Source organism: Eupeodes corollae, chromosome 1 (assembly GCF_945859685.1).
Source record: "Eupeodes corollae chromosome 1, idEupCoro1.1, whole genome shotgun sequence".
In the NCBI taxonomy this organism is placed as follows: domain Eukaryota; kingdom Metazoa; phylum Arthropoda; class Insecta; order Diptera; family Syrphidae; genus Eupeodes; species Eupeodes corollae.
The window spans coordinates 217,605,388-217,630,788 of NC_079147.1; the positions used below are offsets into that span (position 1 = coordinate 217,605,388).

The following is a 25,401-nucleotide window of genomic DNA, read 5'->3' on the forward strand; positions in this document are numbered from 1 at the left end:
GATTCAGTTCTTGGGAATACAAGTTCTTTAGTTTTTAAAACAAACATCATAGTTCACATAATAACAGGTTATCCACTTTTAAAGTGTAGGGTTGGAATTCGACATTTGTCAAATTAAGTTGTTAAACCAATTTTTGTGTTCGGTTGAAAGTCTATCATTTACGGAAATGGATCGCTTAACCATGGCACAATGCATGAAAATTGTTAAAATCTACTACAAAATGGTGATTCTGCCATACCCACATATCGTGCTTTAAGCAATTGGCATAATTGTGAAGAAATTTAAAGAGACTGGATTGGTTACAGATATTGTTAAGCCTGTGCATCATTGTTTTACCCGTACCACTGAAAATATCGCTGCTGTAAGTGAAAGTATTGAGAAAGACCCGAATGTGCTGATTCCTAGTCGTTCTTACATGTAGGACGTCGTAGATACGTCGAATGAGTGCTTAACAACAGGTGGTGGACGGAGACTTTTTAAACAAAATTTTATTCAGCGACAAAGCACAATTCTCATTTCTATTAGGGTTCTGAGAATCATCAAGAGGCCAGTACATCCACAAAAAGTCATTGTTTGGCGAGCTCTTTGGGCCAGAGGTGTAATTGGACTTTACTTCTTCGAAAACGACGGTGGAACGACTGCCACCGTCAATTCGGAGCGTTATGGTTATATGATAACCCACTTTTTTTTTCTTTCTCACGCACTAAAATCAATTCAATTTTAAAAGAATGTTGATCTTTTTGAAGAACTTTCATGCTCTTACGAAATAAATGAAATTCACTTAAACTCTTATTGACGTATGGCTATCTGACATAGTTTTTAGGTTTGAAGTTAGATGTTTAGGTTGTCATTTAAATTTCCGGTCTAACAATTATTTCACAATGAATATTGATTTTAAAATATTTAAGTGTTTTTGTACACATATTTTCATAAAAAACATTTGTTTCACAATTTCTGGAAACATTGCATTAGCACATGTTTATGAATTTTATCAAAGACGTCTCGAAAAATATTTGCTTGTAATGCAATTCAAATTGACTGTTTTACGTTCCTCAAATGGTATTGTATGCTTTGAGAACTAACAAAATTTGTTGGATGTGGCTTATCTAGAAACATTCATACAGTCAACTGCGTGAAACTTAAACTCATTATTCAGTATATTTAATAATTTAACATCTGTTTGAATATTGTAAAAAGTTTATACACCAATTGACACAAGAAAATGCATAACACAATTAGGTGTTAATTCTAAATATTAGTAAAGTAGTCCAGGATTGAATTCGTAGCGCCAGGAAACGTTATGTTCCTGAATTTTTTTTCGTCGGTCATATTTCAAGAACTGTCAGAGATATCGACTTAAATAAAGTTGTAGTGCAATTTATAGTAGATGTAGAAATGACTTTAAAATAATTTTAAAAATTAATTAATTCTAAATATCTTTCGAACCACTAATAACAGGGACAGCGACAGCAGGTTTATTTTTCACAGAACATACGACAAAAGCAATGCTTTCCATACTATCACTTTAAACACTAATTAACAACGTTTCTTTATAAGACTTTGCAACTTAAGCTAGCAAGTATCCTTTTTAATTATAATATGTAAAAACTAACTTACATACGTACTTTATTCGATATTTTAAATTCTTGAAAGCAATTTCAATGGATTACCTGAAATTAAAAGAAAAACAATTATTATTGGCTTATCTAAAAATTTAGTAATTGTAAAAAGTATAGAGTATGAAAAATGGAGAAGTTACCTATCTTTCTAATTAAACTTATTAACTGATTCTCAAAGCTACAAGTTGCGGATATAAGTATGTTTCAATGGAACTGTTTCTATTGATTTGATGATAGTTTAGGTTGGTAGATATAAAGTTGTTGATATTTTGGAATGTATTTTACTACTATTTTTTTTGTGTGGAAATGATAAAGAATTAATTAACTAATTAAATAAAACATATTTACTTATACAACAGATGTGAGTGTACACAAATACATTTGAAAGTATTCTTCCAATATTTTTTATGAGAAATATAATTTTGTAAGCGTTTTTTTATTTAAAATATCAACAAATTACATTTGTATGAAAAATGTACTCGGGAATATTTTGCGGTTGAACTACTTTACAGCAGTGTTTTTTTTAAATAATGTTTCAGCGTAAAATATTTAAAGAAAAATGCAACAAACAAAGCTGCTTAAATAGTAAAAATAAGTAATGAATTCTTTAACGAAGACAAACATTACATTTGAGTGATTATGATTATTTTGTATGAGTAAGCAGACTTTGAATGAATAGAATGACGATGAATGGAACCTCAGTATTGTTTGTCCGATCCTGAAAAAAGCAGACCCTCTAAACTGCCCCAACTATAGAGGAATCAGTCTACAAAATCTTCTCTGCCGAAATATGTAAACGTCTAAAGCCAATCGTCAACAACCTGATAGGTCCTTATCAGTGTGGTTTTATACCAGGAAAGTCATGTGATTTTTTTAACATCTTGCTTAAAAGAATAGCGCAGAGCTCACACGTCAACATTAGAGGCACTATCTTTCAAAAATCTGTCCATTTACTCGTACTAGCATATGCTGATGACATTGACATAATTGGAAGAACTCAGCGTGTTGTCAATGGGGCTTTTGTGAGTGTTGACGCAGAGGCGGAAAAATGGGTTTAACGGTTAATGAGGGCAAAACAAAGTACATGTTGTCGTCAAGAAAGGAATTACAACACCGACGTCTTTGTCAAAACGTCACCATAGACAACCGTAACTTTGAGGTAGTCAAGGACTTCGTCTACCTAGGCTTCGCTATAAAAGCAGAAAACAACACCAGCGCTGAGATCAAACGCAGAATAACTCTTGCTAACCGCTGTTTCTTTGGGCTAAGAAAACAATTGAGAAGCAAAGTCATACTGAAGGGCCAAAGTGTCGCTATATAAGACGGTGTAGAAGCATGGACTATGAAGTACCTTAAGTAAGTAAGCAGACTGCGTTTTTTTAGCTTTTATTTTATAATAACATTCGAAATACGACGTGAATAATGGTGTAGTGAAATAAACCTAAGGGAAATAAGGCCATCTTTCAATAGTTGGTCTTATTACACTTAAACAAAGTAAAATAAAGCCAAATTGGTTTGTCCTTAAACTTTCCATGCACTCAACCTTGCACCTACCAGAAATCCTATAGGGTGCCCAAGCAGGCTGGCATACAAACCTCACCGTAAAAGTAAGTTGGTCAGACTGCGATATGACCAACTGTTGAAAATTGGCCTTATTTCACTTTTGCGAGTTGCAATAAGGCTAAGTTTTCAAAGTTAGTCTAATTTCACTTGGCACGTGATCAATAACGTACTTTTTAAATGTAAACTAATATTTTTGTTTGCTAAAAATAATTTTTAGAACAGTACACATTAATATTTGCTTTAAAAAAAGGTAAGTGCACATTGCACATCCAGTAAGTGAAGTACCAAACAAATTGACACAAAATATGTTTTTCTTTTTATCTAAACTTTCTTCAATTTTGTAAATAACGTGATTTAAAGATTCTATCAATTTTTTGATTTTACACTTTTTTACATTTCGCATAATGACCAAAGTTTAGTAATGCCTTTCAAAATATTTAAATCATAAAAGTATTGTGCAAATCGATTCCTACTTTGTGCTAATTTCCTTATTAGTAGAAAATATTTACTATATATTTTATTTTAAACTTCTGTTTTTCTGGTCTGCGGTTGAATTTTTTTTTAATGTATACCCTTTCTTTGTTACGTGCTTAATTCTATAAATTAGAATAATTTATAAGCAAATAATTATTTATAAATTCATAAATATTTGTTCAGACTAACAGCAGTTCTTCTTTATTATTGAAATAAAAGTAATTACAGTGAACTCTCTCATAACAGAACCCTGATAGTAGTGAGAAATTTGTACAGGCATGATTTATGTTTTTATTTTTAAGATGAAATGTGTTTTTATATTTCAATTTGTTTTACATTATACAATTGTCATAAGACTAGCTTTTAATTAGATTTAGTCATGTTAGATTTAGTAGGGTCGACTTAATAAATGATGTTGAAAAATATTTTAAAAATATGCAACTTAAGTATAAAGCTTATAATAAGAAAGTTATCAGGGTTTTATGCTCTGTCGTATTGAATGTCGGTCTTTTACGTAGAACGATTCGTCTTCGTTGTGGATGATGTCTTCTAAATGTTCGTTGGTGATAATTTATGAGTATAAAGGAGTTGTTGAACTTCTATGTTCGGATAGTCTTCAAGGTTCATGGTGGTAAATGTTTTTGGAGGAGTGCAAGAGGATCGATCGTTGCTGGTAGCATATTAAAACTGATGACGAATGGAACGGCAGGATGCAACTTCGTATTTTTACTCAGTCCAGATCGCCTTTTGTGAAGGGAGATGTTTTTTAGCAATAGGTAAGCAGTTTTTCAAAAGTTTGGTATATATTTAGTTAAAGACTTTTAGTTATAGACCTATGTATATTTTTTAAATTAAAATATTCAATTTCATTCATCGAAAACCTTCCATTTATAAGAGATGAAGATTTATGAAAGATGTCGATAAGAGAGTATACTGTTGTACACCATTCACTATGGTTTAGTTAAAATGATATTTTTGATCTTGTTTTACTTTATATTTAACAATAATACAAAAAGTAAGGTATACCAGCTCCATTAACAAATAATTGTTCTCATTAATTAGTTAATATTGTTGATTATGTAATTGAACACAACTACACATTGCATTTTTTGAAAGCAACAAAAATAATAAAATGACACAAATGTGTTAAGGCAGCAGTATTTTTTATTACACTCCGATATAAAAATAAACAAAATAATATGCACGACTGGGACGCTCGAACTTGCTTATGTATCCAAAAAGTCTATTTAAAAATATGTACATATTTTATTTAAATTTCTTTAAACGATATTGACCTCTTTCTGTGATATCGAATTTGAAAAAAAATTACCTTTTTGATTATCAAATATTAAAAGGGCGGAACCATTCTGAAGCAATATAAAAATATGTTTTTTTTTGTTTGAAAAAAGCCAATTCAAGAAAACAATTTTCGAGAAAATTTAATAAAAATCTATCAGTTTGTTTTGAGAAAATTCGAATTATTGATTTTTGACCAACAAATTTGTACGGGGTCTGTTGTATTTTTCTTCTTTCCAAGTTTGAACTCAACCGACTTAATGGTTTGGGCACAGACAGACAGGCAGAATCGTGATATCCACTTTTTTCGACTTCTCTAACATTTTTAAAATCTTGTGTTTGATTTTATTTTACGAATGCAATACATGCCATAAATTTCCTATGCGCAAAGCAAAAATGGAGAACTATGAGACATTGTAAAAAGGACTGAGATAAAAAAGCTTTATATCTATGAATGTATGAATAACTATAATTGTATATTATATGTAACTGCGACTTAATAATTTACTGTACTTAAAAAAAATATTAAGACTAAATAAAGCATCAGATAATATAAAATCAAAGATAAACATTAGTAATTGTTTAATAGTAAATGTGTCTATATAAGACCTATTGGCTATCATATTTTATTTGATAAAAAAACTGTGTGTTTTTAATGATAATAAATATTTAAAAAAGAACGTCCATCATTCCAATTTCAGTTAAAGCTTAGGTACGTGGCGTGGTTAAATCATGATTTGGTGCAAAGTATTCACCTTTTAGTCATTAGAAAAAAAAACTTTATTGATAAATTAAAGGTTTTGCCACATTTCTATCACATGAGTGTAAGTCGGCAGCTGTGAATCGAGCCTATTCAGCCTTTCGGCCTTTCGCTAATTGGAGGAAAAACATTGATATCGTAAGCAAAACGGATTTAAATTCAGACGAATTTTGCATGTATCACATAATTTTTAGTTTCTTGATAAATATTTTACAAAAATATTGTGCATTATATGTAAATATTGACAATTATGCTTGCAGCTTTTAAGTATGTTGTACTTTTAAACAGACAAATTATAACTTAAAAAGTGCATCATTTTTGTTAATCATATAATCATGAAAAGTCGTAAATAGAATTTAATAAATATTTAGTTGAAAAAACTTTAATGAAAAAACCTTGCCAATGGATTACTCAATACCTAGATTATAGCTTTATCTTCAAAATATTTTTCTGATTAAATATTGCAACTACTTGTAAGAATAAAGCTTAAGAGCGACCAGCTATGCTTCATTTTAAATGTTCTCTACATAAAATAAAACTGAATTGATTAGTGTATTTATGCATAGTCACTTGAGCTCAGTAATACATTCGATAAAGTTCATGTGAAGAGATATGTATGTATGTCCCAATACAGAGCCTTAAGAAACTTTGAAACAGTATTTGTTTCACTTCCGACTCTACTAATATAATATGTTAATGCCCCAGGCCTAATCGAAGATGTAAATCATCTTGAAGTGAAAAAGTTTTGTGACCCTTCAACCCAAATCAAATGCTCTTGAAGTAAAAGTATATAAACATGTACGACTCCCGGCAGAATTAAAATCTTTACTTTTCCAAACATCAATTTTATTCACGCATCTAACTTTCTAAGCCAATATGAGCTGGAACTTAGTCTTACTTTGAGAGAAACCCTTATCTTTTTTTGTTTACAACCTACTTTCCATCTGTTAAAAAAAATGTAGAGACAAAGTCCAAAAAGCTCTTTACAAAAAAATACAACCCAACATCGAGACAATTAACTTTGTGTACACCTTACCTTACCTACCTACAATACCATCTTCACTCAATCGCTCATGTGTCACATGAATCCCTTAACGAAACGAAATGATTGATTGAAATCCCAATATCAAAAACAGAAGATTGCCCACTTTTATGCAAATAAAATCGCCAAAACATTAAAGAAAGAACTGGAAGAGGAACTTTATTCCGGTTATATTTTCTCTATAAATAAGTTCCCATTCCAAAGGATGTTGAATTAATGAAATGGGCAAATGGCTGAAAATCAGATATTTGAGTTATTCCTTCTTTGCTTGTATATATAGGCGAAGGCGGGCTTAGCGGTAGACGCATTTAATTAAACCGAAGTGCTCCCAAGTCCCGATTGCGATTCTGATTCCGCCGAAGCCAATGCCGATGGCGGCAGAAAAAGGATAAAATTAAGGACAAAAACAATAACACAACAAAAAAAAAACGAAGGATTTATTTCAAAGGCAATTAATTCCACTTCAAGTCCGTTGTGTGTCACTCGCATTGTCCCATGTCTGATGCCATGCCATGAGCTGAGCATCAGCATAGATATACCTGTTTCGTGTTCGAGAAGAATATAGAATCAATGAAGCAATCAGCAGTGGCAAAATAATCCACCAGCAATGTGATGGTTGCTTATCAAAATAAAAACGACAACATCGAACCTTCTATCCTTTGGTTCAATGTGGAGCAACGCCAACGACACAGAATTGGTGCAGAGAATCCAATTTCCTAATTAATACAACCGGGATATGTATGCAGTGTCTGGATCTGGATTTGGATTCATATGCGAACTATTATACAAGTGGGCTGGTCTGTCAATGTGACACACAGGGTGTTTGTTTTTATTTAAATGTTTTCTATTTATTTTTTTTTTTGGAATTTTTGAAAATAGGGGCTTGGAGCCTCACAGGATTCTTTGGTCAAATTAACGTGTGTTTGATTCATAACAGAAATTTGTACAGCTAAATAATAAACCACACTGGGGCGTATACGCAATGTTTTTTTTTTACTGTACTCGTAAAGGAAATTGGTTTTGAGCAGCTTTATCTATTTTGATGATATTACAATTTGGATAGCACCCCTGTCTATTTTATGAACATTATTAAAGAGTTTTAAATACTTTGAATATGCCAAAGGCACAAAGGGAGGTGTCGGTGTTAGATTCTGGAACATTGCAAAGATGGAAAAGATAGAGTGTGGTAAGGTCGACATTCACGTAGTACGGCTAAAAAATTGACTTCATAGTACTGTACGGCCAAATTGGTAAACAGATGGGAATTCCTAGAAGGCTATTTTACTAAAGCATAGTCCGTTAAAATAAAAGTATAAAAGGATGTGAGTTAAAATTTACTACCCAAGAGGGTTAAGTAAGTGCCAGAAGCTCCGACTCATAGATAGGAATTATACTCAAGTTTTGGGCGTAAATTGTAGGAAAATAAAAAGGAGTTAAACATTTTTTGCATAGTCTCAGAAATGAAAAGCTAACATTACCATCATCAATTAATTGGATTATAACTTTCAAACATGAGATCATTACTGAAAATAAAAAGTGGTTGGAATACGACCCACACTGACAACTTCCCACCCTGTTTGTAGGTTTTCGTGTTGGTTTAAGAAAGTTGTCAGTTGAATCATTCTTAAAAATTTAAAAATTACCAACAATATTGTTCATATAAAGAAATAGCTTTTTATAAAAAAACTACTGAATGTCGAAAACAATATTTTTTTTGAAATAAAAAAAGTTTGAAGACAATATAAATTTAATTTTTGAAAAGCTTTTTGATTCGAAAGCAAATTTTTAACAAGTTTTAGTATTGTTTTATTTTAGGTTGTTATTTTTTGTAAAAAAGCAGTCGATTAGATTTTTCCGAATGTTGAAAACAATATTTCTTATATGTTAAAATTAGTTGCAAGCAATAATCTTAAATTTTTGAAAAGATATTTCTGTCAAAAATCAATTTTTACCAACTTGTATTCAATTTTCTTTTAAGTTTTTATTTTTTGTAAAAAAACTGTCAATTTGATTTTTCTCAAAATTTTTGCGAATGTTGAAAACAATATTTCTCATAAGAAAAAATAAGTTTGGAGCCATAATCTCAAGTTTTTGAAAAGATATTTGAGTCGAAATTCAACTTTGAGTAATGTTTTATTTTTTTATAAAAAAAATGTCAATTTGAGTGTTCTCAAAATTTTACCACATGTTAAAATCAATATTTTTCTTTGCCCATTTTTAATTCGTAAAATTTCGAGGTCACACATTTTTTTTTATTTATAAAAAAAAACCGTTAATTGGATTTGTTTCCAAAATATTTTAGTTTGATATCACGTTACAATATATAATATGCAATTCAATTCAAGTCTCTAGCGTTATTGGTTCGTGAGATAGTTACGGTTAGCCGAAATATTCACCTTTTTGTTAAACTGCTATGGTATAAAAACCACTCACGCAATTTTCTTGAGAGCCCTTTCTAAATCTTTCTGCATTATTATCTGTATAACAACATTTATTTGAAGTCGATATCTTTTTTGGTTCTTGAGCTATGGACAACGAAAAAATCGTCGCGAACGTACGGACGGATGTGCGTGTACAGGTACACGGACAGACATCTTTCTAAAAATCTTTTATTTCGGCGCTAGGAACCTTGAAACGTCGAGAAATGTCAAAATTTTCAATTTGAAAAATCGGACCCATGACAATAACTTCCTATGGGAAGTTAATAAACAATTCCGGGAGGCAAAACTGAACCCTGGGGCCCACCATCATTTATTTTGTGGTCTTACAGTTTGAACAAATTCGTCCGATAGGTAGTTTTTAATCCAACAACTTTGTCTCATGAACAATGAGGATTTTAAGTCATGACAAAAGCCTAAGTAAAAGAAGCTTCCTTCTTCAAATCTAAAAAGATAAACGAATTTCTATCTTCTTCTTAGAATTATTATACTTGACTTATATCATCCATACGCTGTTCTTGATGGTATTTTCGATAGCTCTTCAATAAAAATTACGATTTTTCATAAATTAAACTTGCTGAGTCACAGTGGCCACAGATTGGTATTTAATACAAAAAATAAGACAAATTATTTCCCATTTTGTTGTGAATTTAAACCATACTCAAATGTAACGATTTTTAGCTAAAATATTTATTTAAATTGATCGCACTTACGCAACAATGGAAATCCCTTATCAAGAATATAACATTCATTTATTAAAATATACAAAAAACTAAAAACAATTAACATGAGGTGCTATCTCCATGACAATAGGATAAAAAGATAACAAAAAAATTGGTAAAAATGTGACATGCAATAAGTTTTTCTCTAACAAAACAAAAAAATATGTTTATATGGAATATAAATAACACGTTGCCATATTTTTCTTTAATATATGCGGACACCAATTTCACCTGTAGAGATGCACAAAACATATAAAAGATACAAAAGCATCTATATACCTTATAAGCAGTTATGGCTGGTTTATCATCGGCATTCTGCATTGTATAGATATAAACTGGGTCCAGTCACCGTCACATATTGTCACGCAATTTCTTTTGTAAGTTCTTCATCTGATATTGCACAATAATTAAACATTAATATTATCATCTGCATCTGTATTGTACTCAACTTAGAAGCACTAATCGCATTTGCGAATTAATATTCATAGAAACCAACAAAATAAAACACAGTATCTTCTATATGCACATAATATCTTTTTTAAGACTCACGAAAACACAAACACAAACACTTGGAGGCAGCATTCAAAACAATTAGCCTTGTTGCGTTCAATTAATATAATTATTCAGAATCACATAAAAGGTAGAAAAGATATTAATTAAAATTTTTATTTTTTTTTCTAGTTCTCGAGAAAAAACGAAGAAATAAAAACAAAACAAAACTCAAACAATGTGACCACAAAGGTCAGTTAACGTGTGCTCTTGAATTTATTTCATAATTTATTTATTTTCACCGAATCGTATAAAAAATAAGGAAAATACTAAATATACATATCGATAAGTCAATCTACATATAATGAATAATAATCTATACGTGAGTAGTTATCAGATTTTCTTGAATTTTATTTCACGTGCGTCAAAACTATATTTACGAAAAACAATAATACACAAAAGCGATGAAGCAAAACGAAACGAAAGGAAGGAACAAAAACTACGACTATCCACAAGATATGCGTGATAGTAATTTGAAAAATGTTAGATCAACTCAACACCCGGTTTTGTGTCACAAAATATCACGCCGCTCTGTCACTGTCCGTCAATTTAGACCGATACAAGTAATGACGACGACGACGTCTGGTGGTGCGGTGGGCTTAACTCACAGTAATACAATCGAAATGGCAAACAGTCACTATAGATATCTAAGCTTATACTAAACTAACCACACCACCGCTCTTGCACCCCAAACATAACTGAATCTAAGTGAGCACTCCGGTTACTTCGGGAGCTTCCAAATGTGAGATTTCGCGATATTTGAAATCTTTATCTTCGTAAAATGGTGTGACCATTGGTCAGGTGGAAATTTAAATTATTCTTGTTTTATTTTTAAATATTTTTAAAAACGGTTTCTTATTCTTATTCATATTGGTAATTGCTTTAAGTCTTTTGAATATGTCTTTTTAAGAATTTAGTTTTGTATCTACTTTTCTAGAATTTATTTTTGCTAAGTTCTATAAGTTTTGGTTGAAAATGCATTAAATGTAAGACAGATGCCATCCTGCTCAAATTTTAAGGTCAGAAAATGAATACAATTGATTATTTGTAAGAATAATTATTACGAAATTGTAAAAAATTTTGCCGAATTTATATCCGAACTAATTTTAACTCAATTTTACTCAGATGTACAGCTTTAAAGAGAATAAATTAGGAATGTTTTGTATTTAATTTGTTTTCATATTTTTCATATTGTAAATTGAAACTGATTGAAATAAGAACTGAAGGAAAGGGATTCGTTCGGAGATTATGGTCTAACTATTTAAGGGTTTTCGCCTGCAACAGATGACATTTATGCCTATTTCCGTATAATTAAACAACTTAGACGATCTAGCTTAAAATATCGAAACTATGAAAATATTTATTTTTGTCGTGTTAGAGTACTAACACTCATGTGAAAACATGAGTATTTTGGGTTCAATGCCTACCTGTGCTTCCTAAGGAAGCATTGTGAGGAATTGACAAATCCTGCAAAACTAATTTTTGTCATGTGCTTTCTCAAATTAGCCTCCGTCAAACACAGGAATGGTTGTTAGTTTTAAGTCACTAATTCTTAGTTTTAAACGTACTGTTGCGCCACTTATTTTTTTTGTTTTTTATCAAAGAGGCTTTAGAAAGTTGTATTTTGTCTGGTATTAAAATAGTTTTTTTAATTTAACAATAAATCTTCTTTAACGATTATGGAAAAAAATAATAAGACAAAGGGCAAAGAATTTGAACTTTCAGTTGAATAAAAAATATGATCAGTTGAATTTTTGACAAAATTAGACTTGATTTGTTGAAGAGGGCATTATGTTCGGTTAACTTTCTATTAAACTTAACAAAAGTCAATAAAATACTTTGAAATTGTCTTACTTTCAAGTTCCTTATGTTGTCTGGAACTACCTATTACCGACAGAGTCATAGTCATTGACCATTTGCGTTGATAGTCTAAATCTTAGAGCTTACTAATTTCAAGAGCTTACTAACAAAAAAGTAAATTCAATGAAAAACTAACATACATTTTAACCTTCAAGATTCAATAAATATAGATACATTTTTAGTGTTTGATACTCAAGTGCAATAGATAACAACAAAAAATTCAAGCACTCTCATAAATATTCTAATCTGATCTGTAAACAAAATTGTAATGTTCAATATAACTGATAAGTTAATAATAAGATAAATAAAAAAGACTAAATATAATAAAAATGGTCACACTAAAAGTGAAGACTCTAAAAATACAATCATCTAAACAAACCCAAAAGAGAATCTCAACTTAACACACGTTTTTCTTCTTCTTTTTCATTTGTTGTTGTTATTGTTATTTGTTGTGTGGTTAACCAAACTTTATTGAAATCTAGAGGTCAGGTTGTTGTGAATTTAGCGGGTGGGAAAGTGCGTAATAGCGTAATGCTCATTCCATCAATGGAATTTAAGACTCTCAAGACCTCAAGGCACTTGACTTTGGGTTATTAAATTTTTTATTTTTGTGCAAGTCTCGTCTGCTGGTCGTTTGTTGTAGGTATGTTGCACGCACGTATCGGTTACATCAGGTGGGAGATGTCTTTTGTAGCCTAGAGACGTGAAGGTAAGACGATAGTTTGAGGAAGGTCGGTTTGTGGTTGGTGGCCACACAGGTGGATATTATGGGTGTAAGTAGTATTAGTTGACGTATTAGGATAAAAAAGAGTTAATATACGTTTTAAGTGGAATGTATTAATTTACAGTTAGAGGTGTAAAAATATTTATGTCTACTTATATATTAGTAGATATTTTGAAGAGGAAATAATTCAACAGAAAGATTTAGTGATCATTTATTGGACTTATATTTTTATAAATATAACCGCCAATATTTTAAGTTTTTTATTCGAAACGGAGAAAGCTGAAACTATTTGATCTACAATCTCCTCTTAAATGTTCAAATTTAGGTCACAACCTAAGAACTATTAAGAAAAAGCTAATTTATCAGCAAAGTAGATCAAAAACATAACACAACATTTCAAATAGCCCACCTTATTCAATATGAGTCATTCATTTTGTAAAATCTGAAAAATGACACATTTGCATTTCCGGCATCCATTCCAACCAATAACTTCTTGTAACAAAAGATTTTGTTTGTTCTTTGCACATTTTAAGGTAGGCAGTAGTGAAGATTCAGTTAAAGCAGCGATATAAAGGCTCCGTCACTCCCGTAAAAAAAATACCCAACCAAAATGTGTTAATCAAGAGTTTTGAGAAATTCCACAAGCTGCGTCATCAAATATTTACCAATCAGTGTTTTTCTCTAAAAGAATCGCATAATTGTTCAGGGCCGGATTAGCTTAGCAATCATCCGAAATTAGATTTAACGCGTAAGAAGATTATTGTTTTAATTATTCAATAATAAAAGTATTAAAAGCATTTATATTTCAAGTCATAAGTAGTTGGTGTTTATTATGGGAAACCATGGTTGCTTAGAAGTTTTTTAGATCCACTCACTCAATCGGTTGGGATCGGGAACTGAGAAGGCCGTAGTACCACAGATATTGGTTGATCGCGAATTCAAATACTCACCAATCTTGAAGAGTGCTTCTTACTAAAAATGCTATTCAAGTGGCATATTGTCCTCAGCATTTGCTGTTTATTTCTCAGAGGAATCTGTCGAAACATTGTTTGCCTTGTCAAATTAACTACCTATGTGTATGTAGGTGACTTAAATGATCTTTATGTAGCCTTGTTTAGACCCCAAATACCAAACACAATAATTATATTAGGTCCACATGTATCAATACACTGTAGGCTATTTTTGGTCTTTTGGCAGGTTTCAAATATGTAACTTGAATAATTCAAGTTCATCAATTCTTTTCAAGTTTCCGCCTTGGGATTAAAGTTACTACGCATGTTTTATAACGTTCCATCATCTTCAAATCAAAAAATGTACAAAACCGGAAATTGTTTTTAAGTTCACGCATCGTATTCACATTATTCCATCCAGAATATATTTTCAAATGAAAATTATCTCATACCTACCTACGAGTAGGCATATACATGTATGTATACAGGCTTTAAAGAACATCTTCGTTTTCAACTTTTTCAACTTTTCGTCTTAGTGAGGATAAATGTCTTAAGTTGTTTTATTTTATTTTTGTTTGTGTATGCCTTTATATAGCCACTGGCTGATGGTTGCCTTGAGCGGATTAATTAATTAAACGGGATTTCTGCGAATGTTAGAAGGAGGTCATTCACCAATAGATTGTCTTTATTTATATTATTATGTGTACAGAGAAAGGCATACATAATATACATACCTTACCTACCGCTACCACCTGAGTTGGTTTTGAGCAATTAGTACAATCCCGGTCAACGATGATGACGATGATGATGATGGTGATGGTAGGTTTGGTTTTTCTTATTTTGATTTTTATATTCTCGTTAATTTTGCATGTGGAAGAAATCCTTTAGAGTGATTTTGTGGAATTTCCCCTGGGGTCGGGGGTTTTGAGACGGGAAACTTGAAACTAGGCAATGGGATTAAATCGGTACCAATTAAAAAAAATAACCGTTAGGATTGCTTGCTCAATTGAAAATACTCTCTGGGTTTACGAAAAATCGTGGCGCTGTACCTGTGCTAAAATACATATGTACATACATTCATAAATTAAAATTCTTAATCACGTTTATCAATTAAGCTGAAAACTATTTAAGAAGAAGAATTTTATTTGTTTTTGGAGGTTTACAAAGCTACAGAGAACATTATTCCGTTCTACGCACAATTCAACATATCAACCAACTTGCACTTTTAGAAAAAAGTAATTTTAAAGCACCGAAAAAAAAAACAAATTTAAGGTTCAAGTTTTAAAATGCACATATGTGGATATTCAGAAAGGACATCTTTGATATTTTAGTTAATTGAAGAATTGGTCTGCGTACTTCGAATAGCTATTTTTGTTTATCAAGGAATTTTCAATTTGTTTTGAAGTAATAGCTCACCATTTTGGCGATAATAATGGCTTACACAAAAGATAGTTAAAAGTAGTGTTGTCGCGGGATTAACTAATCCATTCATGTAATACATATCTAAACATAGCAACAGCTCGCAGATGGAAGAATTTTGCACTACTACCGAAATATTAAACGTTATATTTTGGATAAATAACGCATAATGATCTGTCCAACAAAAATAGTCAGTACACCGAAGATAGGACGTTTGCCTCTCACTCTGATTGCATTGGCTTGCATAAGCGTTTTACTGTTTAAAGATCTGACAGTGTTTTATTCCCAAGACCGTTAAAAATATCCACTGAGGGCACATCAGGCACCACTGCTTTAAAAAAGCTCACCCGTAATGGATGTACTGACGGTTTTTAGAATATTAACATCCATAGATCCGTACATCCATGTTACAATATAACTCAAAATATTACGAAACGTCATTAGAAAACTTGTAACGACATTTAATAAATACTAATGAAACAAGAAGTGATTATACGCCCAGTACACCACTGATACAGAGACAAAAGATGTTTTTTTTGAGAAACACTATCACAAGTATGATTAACTGCAGCAGCATGAAGTCTCCTAGCTGTCCAACTTAAATAACCCATCTTTTCTTGAGTGTTCCTGTTCGCACACTTACGCCACAAAAATGCATATTTTCAATTTGTTTTATAGTCTTATAAAATTTTGTGGCGATTCCGTGCTAAATGTAATACGACTACCTTTAAGAATCAAACCTAAAATGTATCTTGGTTATCCTTCAAAAAAAGATTAGGATACGAAAATTCAATTTTTTCTTCTTATTCTGGTTTTCAACGTTACTTAGCATAAAATCGATCTTTCATTTCTCTGCAAGTCGCGTCGCTGTAATCTCCTTCGATAATTAATTATAAAACTAAATAAAAAGTTGGTAGTAAGTTGGCCCGATTTATTTATACGGAAATTGACATAAGCTGCAATAATTGTTTGTTATTTTGCGAAAAGTTAGTGTCACAAATAAAGCGCCACCTTTTTCATGCGAAAATCTACAGATAAACAGACCATAATCTATAAACGAATCAATTTGTTTAGGTTCAATAAACAAATAAAGTATTGGATATTCCTGACATAACATTGTATGTTCTTTAAATTTGTCTATTTTATTGAGTAAAAATTAGTTTTGGTCTAGAATTCTTTAATTTTTTAAAAATTGTGTTCAAAATTATTTTGACAAATAATCAATTCTTTCTACATTCAAATAAAAAGGCCGTACTTCTGCGAATCGTTTGTTTAACAATTTATGTAATCAATTTATATGTAATCAGAACAGTCCTTAAAAAGCCGTCATGACACGTCAATGTAAGACAACGCAGAAGATAGATTTTTTTTGAGTAATTTTTAAAATGATAAAAAATTCAATTTTGAAAATAGACTTAATAAAGACCGCTTTGTGCAAGTTTTCAAAACTGAAAGTGTCAGAAATGAGAGCGTATCGGAATCCCGTTTTTTAAAAATCCCGAAAAAAAGTTTTAAAAGTTTTTTACAAAATACGTGCATTAAACTAAATATCAGTAGGAGTCAAAGGTCTGAATGTTAAATTAGGAACCGTATCGGAATTTAAATCCGAGTATAGCCTACATCAAAGGTCAGCAACAGGCGGAAAGGTCAAACTGCGGACCGCGGAACCATGAAAGGTAAAATTTTAATAAGATGTACATAATATGTAAATTTAAACAAAATTAAAAAATTTATACACAGAAGCAAGTGCGTTTGCAACTCCATCACACAATTTTAAATATGTAAAGGTATTTACAGAGAAATAAATTAAATTGACATACAAAATGTTAACAATCGTTTTTTTTGTAAGTAAAATTCGCACAATTTTACTAGCTTTGGTCTGCAATATTTAAATGAGCTTAACATCCAGTTAAAAGGAAATGGGAAATTAATATGTGACTTAATATAAAGCATGTCCGCTTTTCGTCGTAAGCTGGATGATTTCGAAAAAGATATTGCTAAAAAAGAAAGTATGCATTTCCCAACAATTCTTGAATATAAAAAAACATCTCTGGAGAGAAAGACATTTTCGTATTGTAGTGCTTTTAAGCTTTCTATCAGATCACAAAAGCAAGCTGTAAGATTCCAAGATTTTGCAGAAATTGGGAATCTATCTCAATTCCTTAAATAGCCCTTTGAAGTCACTGCAGTAGCAGAATGGACTGAAGCGGCTGCGAAGTTAATCGATCTTTCAATAGCTTTATTTCTATTGGAATTGAATTGGAAAAATATTTCCCTGCAAATATTTAAAACTGCATCCACTGAAAAACTTCGGGGTAAAAATAGCTATCAACTTGGGTACTCTGTTTTTTGAAGAACAAATATCGATCGAGATATTGATAATACTCTTCGTATTTGCTGCTCCCTGCGTGAAACTTTGAAAAACTAGCTAGTATTTTTTCTCGATTAAAATGGACAACGATTTAAATGTTTTCAACTGTATCTTGGCCCCACTTCAAAATACTTGCCGATCCCTAGCCTATAATATACAATTGAACTAAAATAATTATGAAAACAGTATACTTTTTAATTGATTTTAAATAAAAATACTACTTTATTAAATTTTTGTATGCCTTACATGTGTTAAAGATTACAATAAAATGAATTTAGAAAAATGTCTCAATTTTAATTTTAATATTAATTAACTTCGATTTTGCAAAAATCGGGCGATTTATTAAAACTAAACAACTAGTTTTGATTGCAAAATTGGGATAGTAAAAAACGGGGTTATAAGAATCCGGATTACACAAAGCGGAATTAAAGGAAATCGAGATTGTAAAAAGCAGAATTATAAATAACGGGATACTTAAATCGGGATTTTAAGAAACGGGAATATAAAAACCGGGATATCGAACCCAACTCTTCAGAAATGTACAATTTACTTGAAGAATAAATGATATACCAGACTTTGATGCCATTCAAAGAACAAAAACAAAAATTAGTTCATGAAAAAGTCTCTTTCACATTAGTCTAGTGACCGATTTATTAAAATGGTAAATTTTGTATTAAATTCATAGAAAGTAGAAGTAACAACTATTTTATTACCATATACAAATTTGAATAAATAAAACCACGTGACATTCACATCTTCTACTATCGTGACTCTAGCATTTCTTAAAAATATGGTAATTTAATTATTCGAATGTGCTAAAAAGAATCCCAAACTGATATTCTACTTAAATAAATTAATGTAAAACTAAATTTAAGTATATTAACTTTGTATTTTTTTTTTAACACGAAAAGCCAAACCAAGCCGGTTCAAACCAAATCGTTTTGTTATAAATAAATTGTCAACAATGCAGCTTCATATTCATTATTTATGTTTTGTTTTTTATTGTGTTCAATGAAAGTCAAATCGATGCAGAAACTTTCGAAAAGTTCAATCATCCGATAAGTTTAATCATCTGAATGAATCGATGAAGAAGTGGTGAAAAACGAAAATCACTTAAAACATATAGATTCATCGATCGTCTGGAGTTTGTATTTATATACAAAATAGAATACGATAAAATCCATTATGTCACAAAATGTGTGTTGCACTTGACAAAATCAAAATGTGTATCTGATGAAATCAGAAAGTAGATAATCGAGTTTCGATTTAAATACAAAAATATACGAACTACGAGTATGCTATTTCTCTTTTATTTTGTATCTTTTGGATTTTTGCTATAAATGTATATATGTATTCGATTAAAGAAAAGAAAAGTTTGGGATTTTTATAAACATAAATTTACCAAATTGGGTCGACGGTTGGTTGGTTTTTTAGAGCAACAATGCGTAAAAAAAGAACTTCCAAGAAGAAAGAATTTTTGTTTTTCAGGTGGCTCATTCGCGTGTTGCTGTTTCTGTTTCGGGTTTTTTCTTTTTAACTTTTTTTAATTATTATAATTGCCGAGTCCACATGACAACGTGCGCAGAATGAAGCTGTAGATGAACTTATATGTAGTATTTTTTCTTTCTGGTGGAATTAATTTAAATTTTTTCCTGTCTATAGAATTATAAGGGCAAAGTTTTGAATTCATTCAAAATTGAGGTCAAAATGTAAATCAATACCATAAACGTATGTACGTGCTGTGCTTAAATGATTCTATAGATTCTGCGAATATTTGTATCTTAGGAGATAACAATAAATCTTATGATGGTGGCATACAAATCTGTGTATTGAAGGTGTAGAAGAAAAGTTAAGTGAATATTTATTTATAAATAATCAATAAAACCTTGAAAATGGCTATTTTAATGTATTTGATACACTTTTTTTTTAGTCTAAAATACAATAAAAGGTTGGTACATCTTCAAGAAACCATTAAACGTAGAAGATTTGCACTCATAATAGTTAAAATTTACCATATTCCTGGACTTTGAGTCGACAATATCACTGAGCTTTTAATTTGCAACAAATCCAGGTATACAAACATGGACATTAAAAAAGACACGGGGACAGTTGCTAAAAGTAAAACCAAATTAAAACAACAACATGTATAAGAATTAGTTTTAACCGTTATCAAAAAAAAGTTAGAGTTTCTTATGCAAAATAATGTAGGTTTTATTTTCTTTTACTTGTTGATTGTTTGGAGATGAACCTTTTCTTAGGTGAGACTGTGTGTTTAGTGGACGTTAAAATAGAAATACATTGGAACACATAACTTAATATTTAACTAGTATCAAAAATATTAGTTTTTAATATTTTTTTTTATTTTTATAAAACAATATTTGTTCAAAAGTGATGGCAGATCAAGTCAATGAGGCAAGATCAAGTATTTGTGGTCATCACGAAAGTACGTTGAACGACGACACGTCTTGGACAAAACTTCACCATGGACATCTTTAACTTTGAGTTTATCGAGTACTCTGTATACAAGGGCAATATACATAAAAAAATACCAGACTTATTGGTCTATGTTAAGGGTGTTTTTTTTAGAGACATATAATTTTGTTCAAAAAAGAAAATACAACAATTTATTTCTGGGTTATGGCTTCCTTGAATAAAAAGTGAGCTGACTTCTAAACCAGTGATTTATTTTTATTTTATTTACTAGAATAAACACATACAATTCAGAAAAATGCATGAAATCTATGTTTTAATTGATAGTACGCTCAATATAATCAAAGGGTTGAAGATTATTTAATGCAAGTTTTGAACGTGGCTGAACCTGAAATATTCCATCTGCTTAGTTCAATCTTGGCATACTCTTTCTAACATTTCGGATGTTGTCTCACCACTAAATGCTTCAATGTTAGCTTCTAGTGCATCAACTTACGCAGGCTTGTCGTTATAGACATAAACTTTAACATACATATACAAAATTAACAGAAAAAAATAGTCTACAGTCGTCCATTGTCCACTGAAATGCGTTACTATACACAGAACGTAGCGATTCACATTATCTCTGAAGAAATACGGCCCAAAATTCCGCCAGACCATAATCTTCATGAACCATTGACATTTTCTGGATGTATTGATAGCTCTAAAATGCTCTTGGTTATACTTCACTTCAAATACGGCCAGAAATAAGCTCTTTTGCTGAAAAAAATTTCTCGATACAAAAGTGGTACTTTGGTCAATCTTTCAAGAGCGTATTCTTCAAAATTTTGTGTTTGTGGTAAGCCGTTTGGCTTCAATTCCTTCACCAACTGTATCTTGTACGAGTTCATATCTTAATCTCTCTGCAAACTTTTTCACATATAGTGAAGTAACAGAAGCTAAATTGTTGTGAACAGAACGATGCCGGTAATTTTCGGACATTACTAACACTGTTCTATACATCTACAATTTTTAATGTTTAATGTCCAACAAAGGTAATTTTGGTTCGAACTTTTGTCGCAATAGCCCGAATAGACGCCAATTAAAGTGACCATGAAATGAAAAAAGTGTGCGATGAACTTTCTTAACAGAACAATTCTGATAATACGAATAATGACTAAATTATAGACCTAACTGAAGATGTTGACAGCGACAAAAAATACAAAATGTTGTTGCTAAAGAGAAAATTAAAAAAAAAACAACCTTTTCATAGGTTCTTACAGGTCCATTTCTTGAAATTATTTTTACACTAAACTTTGCAGTGGTTCAAAAAAGTGATGGTTGGTTGGCTCTATGGCATATTGCGATATCTTGCCTGAACCATAGTTTCTTGAATGACGTGAACATTTCAGTTTTGAATTTCAAGTTTAAAGAGTCCTTCAACAAAACTGTGATTTTCTGGGGATTGTAATGCATTCTCAAAAAACTTACACGAGGGCTGTGATTACTCAACAAAAAAACGTTTTGCTTGGTTGCATCCTATTTAAGCGAGCAATGATCCTCATCACTAAAAATCATTTAAATTTTGGATATTAAATTTCCAAGGTTATGTTGAAAAATTTCAAACACACTTTATAAGTAGGACAGCTAGTGTGACAGTTATCCTTCTTGGAAATTTGTTACCTCTAAAAAAGACCCGAACAAAATATATTATGCAGGTATTTTTTTTCTAATCTCAAAATTATATTAGATAAATAAATACTACGCAATTTCTTCACAAACTTCTGAAGACTCACACTAAAAACACTAAAACAAATAAAAACCTTTTATATGCAAATAGCAACGATAAAAATGAAAAAAAGAAGACGAAAACAGGCACTTGTCAGCTGAATAATCTATGAAATTCATTGCTGGCGCAAATGCAAATTGCAAAATCCTAATTTGGGATGCGGCAAAAGCACACGGCTTTGCTGCGGTAGTTTGGGAAAGAGCAAATTCATCCTGAGTTAATATTATGTATGTGCCTATCTGTATACATATAACATGATAGAGGAACATAGTTCTTGAAGGCTGAAGACATATCCCTTGCCTAGAGGCGTATTGTAGTTTGTTATGAAAACGAGTAGAATTTATAATGTGTACAGCCTCGCTCCGATAGCCTTGTCAGGATATTAGATACTGAGAGAGTGAAAGAGATGTAAGTTTGGTTATTCTCTTTAAGTCATGTGTCATACATTTCTAAGCACTTGAAGTTGAAATGGACTTAGAGCTTAGAAGAGCATCATCAGAGTCGCAGTCTTGTATCTAGTTCCTCTTCTTCTTCTTCCTCTCTCTCACACATCAATATTTTTTAGTAGTTACCATAGAATATAATATGGAAATGGAAGTGATGGCATTTTATTTAAATTTTCTTCCTTGTTCCTTGGGATTGTGTTGTCTTTTAAGTAAGCAAATGGGATACAATAGTTGAATGAATGAAGTAACAAGAAGCCTATCAAGAGAGTATACCTATATACATTTATCTGTAAGAGAATACATTAGACAACGAAAACAAAACAAAAAACACACTCTTACTACATATCAGAATGAAGGTATATTAATTTAAAGGACACACATCCGAGAGATTGAATAATATGAAGGCTAAGCCTAGAAGGTAGAGCAGACGAACAGTGGAAAGAACAGCATTTAGACTGGAACTTAATTTGGGTAGAAACAATTATGGATAATTTAAATTGTAGGCAGATTTTAACATCAATTTTCTAGCACTTGCATTCTAGCAGACGGATTATAATTACTAGATGCTATTATTTTCTAGCAGCTGATTTAAGTAGATATATACTAGCTTGTAGTTTCTAGATACCATTTTTAAGGAACTGAATTCTGATAGTTAAACTTTAAAGATTGGATTTAATTTGTCCACTTACCAGGAAAAGCTATTTTATTCTATGTTCAACAAAAAAAATCAATACTGGTAAGATAGGACTCTGATTGCATTGGCGCTTGAATAAGCATGTCGCGTTTTAAGGCTCTGACAAGGTTTTGTTTTCAAAAGCTTCAAAACGCAAAGTCTCTCTGCTTGCAATTGGGGGTGATAATGGCAACTGTTGAGATGTAGATAAGAAGTACATGATTGTATTAATGGAATCTCATCAGCAGAAATGGTGGTGCCATTTTTTGCGAAGAATTGCAACAGCAATTTTTTAAGGAATGCCAGTTGCTTGCTTATTTTTGTAGGGACATATTTCCCAACGCCGCTGCTTTGGAAAAGCTTTCTCATAATTATGTACTATTTTTGTTGTAGTACCCGTGGCATGATGGTTAGTGCGTTGGACTGTCATGCAAGGGGTCTTGGGTTCAATCCCTGCCTGTGCCACCTTGATTTAAAAAAATTAATTTTCGCGGGTACTGCCTCTTGCGAGGAATTGACAAATCCTTCAAGAGTAATTCTTGTCATGAAAAAGTGCTTTCTCAAACTAGCCGTTCGGATTCGACATAAAATTGTAGGTCCCCTCCATTCCTGACAACATTACTCGCACACAGGAATGGTTGAGAGTTGTAAGTCACTAGGCCCTGGTTCACAACGGACTGTTGCGCCACCCCATTTGATTTTGATTTTTGTTGAATAGAGTATGGTAGATAACATTCTTAATTTTTTAAATGTATAACTCTGGCTGATTTATTTTGTATTTTTACTCTAGTATTAAATTTTCAGTAGTAAAATTTGTTACCTTTTTTTCTAGGAAACATATTTAAGCACTTAGATCCTAAGTATAACATGCGGATTTTATAGGCTGATTATAGGAGCAAAATCTAACAAATAACTTTCTAGAATATCCTAGCCTTTGAATTTTAGAAGTTGGCTCCCAGTAATTAGGTTACAAAAGTCAGGCATTTATCCCTTAAATCAGTACTTGAGAGTAGATTCAAGACGATATCATTCGAGTTGATTCGATTATTTTTTTCTAGCAATTTTACTTTAGCAGCTTAACTCTTAAATAACAATTCTTTTCAACTTACTATATAAACTGCCCCAATGTCAAATGCATGTAATTTTCATGAAGGCCTCCAACAACATCAAGCAGATATACAATGACATCAACAAAGTTAATAAAGAAAACATCCTTAGTGAGCTATCATCAGCATAATGGATAAAGATTCAGGTTACTGATTGTGGGGAAATTTTATCTATTATATATTCTTAGACTTGTGTAATGTACATCGTACAATATACATGTCCTTACTGTCCCTACAAAACTTTCTATAAATAAACTTTTGGTACTGCATCTAAAGTGCATTATTTTTATTAAAACTATGTTGATGTCACTTACTTCCTGATTAAATACACTTTAGAGAAATCACAAAACAAAAATATTCCAGTCGTTAGGAAAATTAAACAGAACATTTATATCGACAAGTTTAAATAAATAATCTCAGTAAAATATGTAGTCTTTTGCAGATGACATAACTTAGGCCTAGAAATAAGTTCGTGATTTTATTTCTGAACAATTGTTATTAGAACTTCTCAAAAGGTTGTTGATTTTTCGTTCTATTAAGTAATTTATGATTTTTTACCTTGATTCAATAGTTATTGGTTTGGCAAATCGTTTTATTCTCTTCTTGGTCTTATAAATCGACAATCAACCCTGTTTAATCTATTCTAGCATTAGACCTAGACATTAGTTATAGAAAACAAGCACACACAAAGCTTATTGTAAATGATCTTCGTCCTACTTTATTAAACTAACTTATTTTACAAGTTAGAAACTGTTAATCTAAATAACGGTTACTTCAGGTATCGAAATGTTTTTAAGTGAAAATCCAACTATTTAAAAGGGAGGGAAATAAGTTATAATTTAAGGTACTCAAATTCACACAAATTAAAACTTTATAAAAACCTTAAATAACTGCCGGTATTTTATAAAACAAACAAATAAATTATTTGCGAAAGAAAAAAACAAACTTTTAGGCGTTACAAACACGCGATTTGAAATTCCTGCTGGTTGAACTTTGAAGACTTAAATGGACAAATTTTATGGGTTTGATTTAATCAGTTTAAAATAAAATGGGTCAGTCGATGACACCATCAAAGATTCCTATCGATATGGGCTATTAACTCTTTTAACAACTTTTTGATCCACTCAAAATATATTCATACATATAAATGCTCATTCTAGGTACATAAAGCGGAACCAAAAAAGGTTAAAC

At 31.2% G+C, this 25,401-nt stretch overlaps 1 protein-coding gene across 6 annotated transcripts in view; it reads right to left on the bottom strand.

Moving 5' to 3' along the window:
* The window catches only part of LOC129941214 (beta-1,4-glucuronyltransferase 1), a 292,248-nt gene that overhangs the window by 23,181 nt on the left and 243,666 nt on the right, over window positions 1–25,401 (bottom strand). The window contains exon 1 of one of the 6 annotated variants that reach the window (XM_056049788.1): window positions 10,194–11,160. The exons of 4 other annotated variants lie outside the window; for them this stretch is intronic. The gene's annotated coding sequence lies outside the window, so the exon portion shown is untranslated. Of the gene's footprint in view, window positions 1–1,625; window positions 1,748–10,193; window positions 11,161–25,401 lie in introns of those variants that run through there. One more of the 6 variants, XM_056049791.1, reaches the window with a different exon arrangement.